The sequence below is a fragment of the Kogia breviceps genome, chromosome 9 (assembly GCF_026419965.1).
Source record: "Kogia breviceps isolate mKogBre1 chromosome 9, mKogBre1 haplotype 1, whole genome shotgun sequence".
NCBI lineage: Eukaryota > Metazoa > Chordata > Mammalia > Artiodactyla > Physeteridae > Kogia > Kogia breviceps.
This window is the reverse complement of record NC_081318.1, coordinates 13,580,955-13,590,987: the sequence shown is the minus strand read 5'-3', so window position 1 is coordinate 13,590,987 and position 10,033 is coordinate 13,580,955. Positions and strand designations below refer to the sequence as shown.

Genomic DNA, 10,033 nt, shown 5'->3' with positions numbered 1-10,033 from the left:
TGAAATACTAGCTTTCCCAGCATCCCTTGCACCAAGGGATGGTCATATGATCATAGACCAAGGAGCTATGAGGGGAAGGCTGCAGGGAGGCCTCTGGGAAAGACGTCCTGGGTTTTCTGGATAAGTCAGGCTTCTGCTTGGTCCTCCCTACCTCCTGCTTTTGAAAACCATCCTTATGTCTGGAGCTGGGCTGATAAGGGGACAAGCCTGAGCACAAGAAGTAACGGACAGAAGATGGTAGAGCAGAGAGAGCCTCAAAAACAGAGTGCAAGCATTGGCCCAGTGCCAGCAGCCACCACCTCCATATTTTTTGTTGTATGAGAAAAAACAAAAACACCTAATTGTTTTAGCCACTGGCAGTCAGATTTTCTGTTTCTTGAAGCCAAAAGCATTTCTAACCAATGTATGACTTAAGGCTTTGCACATGCTGTTCCCTTCTCTGCAATGCTATTCCCTCCTCTCCCCAACCTCAGACCTCAGCTCAAGTATCACTTTCTTGGGGAAGTGTTCTCTAAGCTCCTGACCAAGTCCAACCCCTCTGCTCCACTCTCACACTCCAATTCCCCATCCTTTATAACACCTGTCATGATGGAAACATTACATTTGTTTGTGTACGATTATTTGAATGTCGGTCTCCCCCCTCCAAATCTCTTGAGAGCAGGGACTGTATTTATATTTGTTCACGTTGTACCTCCAGTATCTATCACACTCAATATGTATAGAATGAATGAATGAATGAATGAATGTCAAAAAGGCCCAATCCCAGGACATGCATTCATTCAAACTAGAGCAGTGTCTGGTGCATCATTACAGTTCAATAAATATATATCTAATGAGTGAATGAATGGGGGAAACAAAGGTGAAAAGTAGCAGCACCCGTCCTCAAGGAATTTAGAAGCTAAGAGTGGAAGCAGACCCCAAAGGAGAACATTTTACTGGGAATGTGCAGTGGTAGAGGCACCTGCAAGGCGCTGTCAGAGGTCAGAGAAGCAGCCATTACGCCAGACTGATTGAGAGAGTGGGTAGCAGGGAAAGTGCCACACGAGCTGAGCCAGCCGTGTGCCCTTGCTGCAGACCGCAGACGCACAGGGCCCTTGCTGCAGACCGCAGACGCACAGGCGTGGGGCTCAGGGACCGGATGGTGGAGGAGGGCAGCTGGGGGCAGTTCTGCATTCACTGTTGAAGCATAAAATCCTCGGCAGGAAAGGGCAGGCTGCAGCCAGCTCTGGGGGAGGTGGGGAGGACAGGGAGGGGTTCGACTTGGCCTGCAGGCAGTGGGGAGCCCCGGGAAGGTCTTGGGCAGGAGCCTGGCGCCAGTGCAGGTGGTCAGATCACAATCTAGCAGCAGAAGAAAGGTAGCTCTGAGTCCTGAGCTGCCAGCTTCACCGTGGTTACCTACCCTTCTAACTGGGATGATTCCGAGTCCCAGGCAAGGTTTCTGCACACAAGCTGTTCCGAAAGACAAACTAACCCTGTGAACTGAGTCAAGGAAATGGGTCCTGACCATTCATCAAGGACTCTGGCACCTGCCCTGCAGTCTCTCCACCCCAGGCCAGACCAGAAGGCCGGGTATCTTTAAAATTCACTGGGAGGGGCTTCCCTGGTGGCGCAGTGGTTGAGAGTCCGCCTGCCAATGCAGGAGACACGGGTTCGTGCCCTGGTCCGGGAAGATCCCACATGCCGCGGAGCAACTAAGCCCGTGAGCCATGGCCGCTAGGCCTGCGCGTCCGGAGCCTGTGCTCCGCAATGGGAGAGGCCACAACAGTGAGAGGCCCGCATACCGCAAAAAAAAAAAAAAAAAAAAAAAAAAAATTCACCGGGAGACTTCCCTGGTAGTCCAGTGGTTAAGACTCCGAGCATGGGTTCGATCCCTGGTCGGGGAACTAAGATCCCACGTGCCACAGAGCATAGCCAGAAAAATAAATAAACAAAGCAAATCAAATCAAATCCACGGGGACCACCCTGACTCCAGTTTTCTATGCGCTCGCTCACCCTCAGGGGCCATTTCCTACCTTAAAAAAAAAAAATCCCTACTATATATAAAATAGATAACCAACAAGGACCTACTATACAGCACAGGGAACTGTATTGATTATTTTGTAATAACCTATAAGGGAAAAGAATCTGAAGAAAAACTAGATATACATGTATGTATAACTGATTCACTTTGCTGTATACCTGAAACTAACACAACATTGTAAATCGACTAGACTTCAATAAATATATATATACCTCCAACTTAAAAAAAAAAAAATCCCAGATACCTTCTCTACTGTTTATAGCCAGGCCTTTTCAGCCCCCCTAACTGCTCTACCTCCAGCCACTGATCTTATAGCCCATTCTCTGACCACAACCTATATCTCCTCTTTGGAATTCTCAGTCCAGTAGGGGTTTCAGGGACAATCGTCCAGTGAGCCCAGGACCCCCCAAGAAAATGCCATTTGTCATAAACTCTTTCTTGGTCATCAGATCCTGCCCTAAATCAATGAAAGGCTTCAGGCTTTAAATAGAAAGCTGAGACTTCCCTGTTGGTGCAGTGGTTAAGAATCCACCTGCCAATGCAGGGGACATGGGTTTGAGCCCTGGTCCGGGAAGATCCCACAACTAAGGAGCAACTAAGCCCGTGAGCCACAACTACTGAGCCTGCGCTCTAGAGCCCGCAAGCCACGACTCCTGAGCCTGCGTGCCAGAACTCCTGAAGCCCGCGCACCTAGAGCCCGTGCTCCACAACAAGAGAAGCCACCGCAGTGAGAAGCCTGCGCACCGCAATGAAGAGCAGCCCCTGCTCGCCACAACTAGAGAAAGCCTGCGAGCAGCAGTGAAGACCCAATGTATCCAAAAATAAATAAATAAATACAATTTAAACATAAAAAATAAATAGAAAGCTGGCCGATTCCATTTGATTACACTCTGGCAATGGGGATTCTGGTTCCAACACTGCATTTGAAATGTAAAAATGTGTGGTGTGATCTAAGTGTCCATCAACAGATGAATGGATAAAACAAAACGTGTTTTACATTCCCTGGTGGTCCAGTGGTTAGGGCTCCGCATGTCCACTGCAGGGGGCATGGGTTCGATCCCTAGTCTGGGAACTAATATGATGGAATGATTAAGATTCAGCCTTAAAATAGAATGAAATTCTGACACATCTCCAACATGGATGAACCTTGAGGACATTATGCTAAGTGAAATGAGCCAATCACAAAAGGACAAATACTGCATGATTCTCCTTACATGAGGTACCTAAACTAGTCAACTTCATAGAGACAGAAAGTACAATAGAGGTTGTCAGGGCCAGGGGAGGGGAGAAGCGGGGAACTGGGAGAACGGGTACCCACTTTCAGTTGGGGATGGTGAAAAGTTTGTGGAGATGAAGGATGTCATTACGGTTGCACAACAATATGAATGTGCTCACCACTGCAGACTCTACACTCAGGAACGCTCAAGGTGGCCAATTGTATATTATGTGTAATTTAACACAAATAGAAATGTCAAAAATATGAATGGCTTTAGGAGTATTTGGAACACAAAATACACACACAGTCGAGTGCCTGTTCTTTTTTTTTCTTTCTTTTTTTTAAATGTATTTATTCATTTATTTAATTTTTGGCTGCATTGGGTCTTCGCTGCTGCACGTGGGTTTTCTGTGGTTGCTGAGAGCGGGGGCTACTCTTCGTTGTGGTGCGTGGGCTTCTCGTTAAGGTGGCTTCTCTTGTTGCGGAGCACAGGCTCTAGGCACGTGGGCTTCAGTAGTTGTGGCTCGCGGGCTCTAGAGCGCAGGCTCAGTGGTTGTGGCGCACGGGCTTAGTTGCTCCGCGGCATGTGGGATGTTCCCCGACCAGGGCTCGAATCCGTGTCCACTGCACTGACAGGTGGATTCCTAACCACTGCGCCACCGGGGAAGCTCCGAGTGCCTGTTCTGCGTGAAGCCCTGTGTGAGTCAGAGCTGCACCAGGAGCCCGGTGTGCTCATCAGGGAGGCAGACATCACTGGAAAGAGGATCTAGCGCCGGGCACTGCAAGCAGCTACCAAATAAGGAGGTGTATGAGCTATAAATAGCTGCTGAGACTGGCTGAGGCATGCCCTGACTTTAAGATCAGCTCAGCTGTTAGCTGCCTGGGATACACTAGGCTCTAGCTCAGTGTGTTTCCTCCCTCCTCACGCCCCACCTGTCCTGCCAAGACCTCCAGCTCCTCCCCTCCCTCCCTCTTGCATCTGCCCAGTGGCCCCATCAGCTGAAGGCCCTGGGACCCCGCCCTGACCAGGGGCTTATAGACCACACTTCCTCCAGCAGATAGTCAAGTCTGGGGCCAGAAGGGACCTCTCTTCAGGGACCTCCCTGGTGGTCCAGTGGTTAAGACTCTGCGCTTCCAACGCAGGGGGCCCAGGTTCGATCCCTGGTTGGGGAACTAAGATCATCCCACATGCCACATGGCGCGGCCAAAAAATAAAAAATCATTAAGAAGGGACCTCTTCACCTACTTTACAGATGGGGAAATGGGAGGCGAGGAGATGTGCCCCGAGTTCCACAGTCACCCGGAGGCAGAGCTGGGTGAGGATGCTCCATGCCTCCCTCTCTCCCAAACCTCACTGTCCTTTTGGTGCCAGGGCCTTCCCAGGGGACAGGTAGGAATCTGCAGCGGTGGCTGAAATTTATCTCTTCCTCTCCCCCAGGTGAGGCTATAGGACATTGTCAGTTTGCCAGTGAGATGTCCCTCTGCTGGGCCTACACAAAACACTAAGGGAGTGGGACTTCCCTGGTGGCGCAGTGGTTAAGGCTCCGCCCTCCCGATGCAGGGGGCCCGGGTTCCATCCCCGGCCGGGGAACTAGATCCCACATGCATGCCGCAACTAAGGAGCCTGCCAGCCGCAACCAAGACTTGGTGCAACCAAATAAATTAAAGAAACAAAAAAAACCCCAACAGGGGGTGATGACTTTTCTTTTCTGGTGTGTGTGTGTGTGCGCGCACGCACGCACATGCATGCAAACAGAAGAGTATGTAAAAACAACGTGCATAGTTCGAACTGAAGGAGAACAGTCTATGCTACCCCAAAATGGGCCATTCTGCAATAAAGATTATTCTGAGCTGAAGGCAATTGAGAATCAACAGATGCAGGAAGGGTTCTCTGTCCTGCCCCTTTTCCGCCTAAAAGCAGGACATATATTTCCCTTGCGAAGGTACCAGAAAGAGGAATGCAACTCATTACAGAGATGGAGGCATCAGCACTGGGATGAGTCCTCACAACCAAACTTTACTAACATAACCCTTATCTGTCATTAACTGCCCCCACATATTTCCTAGTCCCTTCTCCACAGTTTATCGTCCCTTGAAAGCCAAACCATGTTTCCTTTGTTAAAATGGTCTATGAGCCCCTGAGTCCAACCATTTCTTTGATTTTCACTTATTTTTTTGTCAACTCCCATGCACATAAATATGGATAAAAACTGTGTACATTTTATCCTGACAATCTGCCTTTTGTTAGTCTAATTCATAGACCCTAAGAGCTTAGAGGAAGTTTTCCTCCAACAAAACACACCCAGGCACCTATCACCCGTATCACAAAGTAGAATATTATCATATCCTAGAAGTCCTGCCCTGGGTGCCTCTTCTTTGTTTTTTTTTTTTTTTTTTTTTTTCCGGTATGCGGGCCTCTCACTGTTGTGGCCTCTCCCGTTGCGGAGCGCAGGCTCCGGATGCACAGGCCCAGCGGCCATGGCTCACGGGCTTAGTTGCTCCGCGGCATGTGGGATCTTCCCGGACCAGGGCACGAACCCGTGTCTCCTGCATCGGCAGGCGGATTCTCAACCACTGCGCCACCAGGGAAGCCCTGTTTGTTTGTTTAATTAATGTTTATGGGAGTGTAGTTGATTTACACTGTTGTGTTAGTTTCTGCTGTACAGCAAAGTGAATCAGTTATACATATACATATACCCACTCTTGTTTAGATTCTTTTCCCATATAGGTCATTACAGAGTATTGAGTAGGGTTCCCTGGGCTATACAGTAGGTTCTTATTAGCTCTCTACTTTATATATAGTAGTGTGTATATGCCAATCCCAATCTCCCAATTTATCCCTCCCCACTTCCCTGCCATGTGCCTCTACGATAACACATCCTGGTCCCAAGTGAACCACTGTCCTACATTTTGTTTTAATCTTTCCTTTTTTTTTTTTTTTTTTTCCTTTGGTTTTCTTTACATTTGTTTTTAGCTGCACTTGGATTCCTAAACAGTACATTATTAGGTTTGCCTGTTTTAAAATTCTATTTAAGTGGAATCTTACTCATATCCTCTGTTTCTTGCTGCTTAGCTTATGTTCGTGAGACGAACCTATATTGGTGCATACGATGTAGTTTATAGATTTTTCACTGTTGCATAGTGTGACATTGTATGGTTATGCCACACCTGATTTACACATTTTACTGTTGAAAAATATTTCATTACCTCCAGTTTCTGGCTATTACAAAGGATGCTGCTCTGAATATTCCTGTACATGTCTTTTGATACACATAGGCATGCATTTTGTTGGGTGTAGGCTTAGGAGTGGAATTACTGGGTCATTGGCAATCAATTGCTTTACTTGGTAATGTCAGTTTTCCAGCGGCTATACTATTTACTTCTGTCATATCCTGTTGCTCCAGATTCCTACATTTTAAACTGTATACCCAGCAGGAACTGAATGCTCCCAGGCCCCTGCTCTTGCTACTCGAGGCTGAGGCCAAAGCCACTGCCCACAGCAGTTTTAAAAAGATGTAACCTTTCTCAAGTGATGAAAGTGTTCTGGAGTTAAACAGTGGTTATAGTTGCACAACTTTGTGACTGTGCTTAAAAACCGCCAAACTCTGCACATGAAAATATGACCGTAAATATTACGGTATATGAAGTGAGTTGTATTTCAATTTTAAACATTGTATGATTTTTGATCATGTGGGAGGTTTGAAATGGTAACACATAGTGGTTTCAATGTGCATTTTTCTGATCAATATTGTATTTGAAAATACTTTCGTCTGTTTATAGATCATTTGTACTTCCTCTTCTATGAAATTACTATACTTTTGGTTTTTTAAGTATAATTGATCTTTTCTTTTTGTTTATTTGGTTGTGTTGGGTCTTTGTTGCTGTGTGCGGGCTTTCTCTAGTTGCGGCCAGCAGGGGCTACTCTTCATTGCGGTGTGCGGGCTTCTCACTGCGGTGGCTTCTCTTGTTGTGGAGCATGGGCTCTAGGTGTGTGGGCTTCAGTAGTTGCAGCATGTGGGCCCTAGAGTGCCCAGGCTTCAGTAATCGCAGCCCTTGGGCTCAGTAATTGTGGCTCACGGACTCTAGAGTGCAGGCTCAGTAGTTGTGGCGCACTGGATTGGATTGTTTGTCTTTTCTTATTTCTATAAGCCCCCTTATAGCCTAGGAGCTATTTACATATATTTAGGTCCTAATCCTTTGTTGGTTCTGTATGTTACAAATATCTTCCCCCAGGTGTGGCTTATCTTTTTACTCTACAAAATGGTATCCTTTGATGAAGTAAAGATTTTTCCACTGTGTTTCTTTTTTTAAATTGCATTTTAAAAACTGAAATACATTTACAGATAGTAACACGCACAGGGACTTCCCTGGTGGCGCAGTGGTTAAGAATCTGCCTGCCAATGCAGGGGACACAGGTTCAAACCCTGGTCTGGGAAGATCCCACATATTGCGGAGCAACTAAGCCCGTGCGCCACAACTACTGAGCCTGTGCTTTACAGCCCGTGAGCCACAACTACGGAGCCCGTGTGCCACAACTACTGAAGCCCATGCGCCTAGAGCCCGTGCTCTGCAACAAGAGAAGCCACCACAATGAGAAGCACGGACACTGCAACGAAGAGTAGCCCCGCTCTCCGCAACTAGAGAAAGCCTGCGCGCAGCAATGAAGACCCAACACAGCCAAAAATAAATAAATTTATATAAAAAAATAACATGCACAGAACTTAACTGTTGATCAGTGAATTTTGACAATTGTGTCAAATTGTGACAATTGTGACACCCATGTGATCATCACCCCAATCAAGATGTAGAAGATTGCCACCACCCCGGATTGTCCGTTGTTCTTTCTCCCTTTTAGTCAATTCTCTCATCCCAGTACCACAATCACTTTCTGAATTTTATTATCACAGATGAGTTTTGCCTTTTTTTGGATTTTTGTATGAAGAGAATGACGCCGTGTGCATTATTCGCTTTCTGGCTTCTTTTCCTCCACACACACTGTGAGGTTCATTCAAGTCACCGTCTGGGTCAACAGTCTATGGCTCCTCCTTGATAAGTAGTGTTCCACTGTATGAATACACCATGATTTATCCATCCTTCTCCCTCTATGATGTTCTTTTTTTTTTTGCTGTACGCGGGCCTCTCACTGTTGTGGCCTCTCCCATTGTGGGGCGCAGGCTCAGCAGCCATGGCTCACGGGTCTAGCCGCTCCACGGCACGTGGGATCTTCCCGGACCGGGGCACGAACCCGCGTCCCCTGCATCGGCAGGCGGATTCTCAACCACTGCGCCACCAGGGAAGCCCTCTTATTTTTACTATATTAAAGTTTTTCAGTCTTTTGCTTTATAATTTGCACTTTTTATGTCTTGTCAAAAAACTTCTTCCTCGCCTTGAGGTCAGATAGGCATTTTCCCATATTGTCGTTTTTTGTTTTTTGGCTGCACCGCGCAGCACGTGGGATCTTAGTTCTCTGACCAGGGATAGAACTTGCTCCCCTGGCATTGGAAGGCGAAGTCTTAACCACTGGACGGCAGGGGAAGCCCCCCATGTTGTCTTCTAAAAGTGTTGGTTTTATGGGAATTCCCTGGCGGTCCAGTGCTTGGGACTCCACGCTCTCATTGCTGAGGGCCCAGGTTCGAGCCCTAGTCTGGAAACTAAGATCCCACAAGCTGCACGGTACAACCAAAAATGTAAAAAAAAAATAAAAAAGAAATAAGAAATAAAAGTATTGGATTTAGCTTTTTACACATTGATTTGTTTTACCAGCAGTTAGTTAGTTACCGAGTTCACAACATATTAACTAATTTAAACCTCAGAGGTACTTCCTTGGCGGTCCAGTGGTTGACTCTGTGCTTCCAATGCAGGGGGCATGGGTTTGATCCCTGGCTGGGGAACTAAGATCCCACATGCTACATGGCAAAAAAAAAAAAGTAAGCCTCATAAAATATTCTTTCCATTTTATAGATGAGGAAACTGAGACAGAGACATTAAATAACTTGCTCCAAGGCCCACAATTGGTGAGAGGGGAGCCGGGATTTGAACCCACACTATGCCCAGAATCCACACTCTTGACAGCTGACATACTTTGCTGGATATCTGGAATTAATCCGTATGCATGGCCTGAGGTGGGGGCCCAATTTTCTTCTTTTTCTCTCTCTCTTTTTTTTTGGCTGCATCAAGTCTTATTTGCGGCACGTGGGCTTTTCTCTATTTGTGGCATGTGAGCTCCAGAACACATGGGCTCTGTAGTTTGTGGCATGAGGGCTCTCTAGTTGAGGTGCACGGGCTCAGGTGTTGTGGCACGCGGGCTTAGTTGTCCCGTGGCATGTGGGATCTTAGTTCCCCGACCAGGGATCGAACCTGAGTCCCCTGCATTGGAAGGCAGATTCTTTACCACTGGACCACCAGGGAAGTCCCTCTTCTTCATATGGAAAACCACTTCTTCCAGTACCAGAGGACAGTGTGATTCAGGGATACTTTGAAGCTGCTTCAGAACAAATCACTGCTCTTTCAGCACTAAAAAAAGGAAAGAAAAGAAAAGAAAAGAAAAGAAAAGAAAAGGAAAGAAAGGAAGGAAGGAAGGAAGAAAGAAAGGGACAGAAAGAAAGAAAAAGAAAGAAAGAAAAAGACCAAGTACATGTCCCCTCCTCAAGCACCCTGTCCTACCTACCCTTGGCCCTGCAGATCTTCAAGGGTAGTAGGAGCCTCTCTCTCCTGTCTTGGGCCCTGATCTTCCTTTTCCAATACAATGCAAAAGCACCCAACATGCCCTTTCCCATATAAATTGGTGCAGCCACTAT

At 46.9% G+C, this 10,033-nt stretch overlaps 1 non-coding gene across 1 annotated transcript; it reads left to right on the top strand.

Annotated features, from left to right (window-relative positions):
• Positions 1-4,336: 4,336 nt before the first annotated feature.
• On the top strand, positions 4,337-4,409 carry TRNAG-UCC (transfer RNA glycine (anticodon UCC)). The gene has a single exon. It is a non-coding gene; the product is annotated as a tRNA-Gly (tRNA).
• The last annotated feature ends 5,624 nt before the right edge of the window (positions 4,410-10,033 follow it).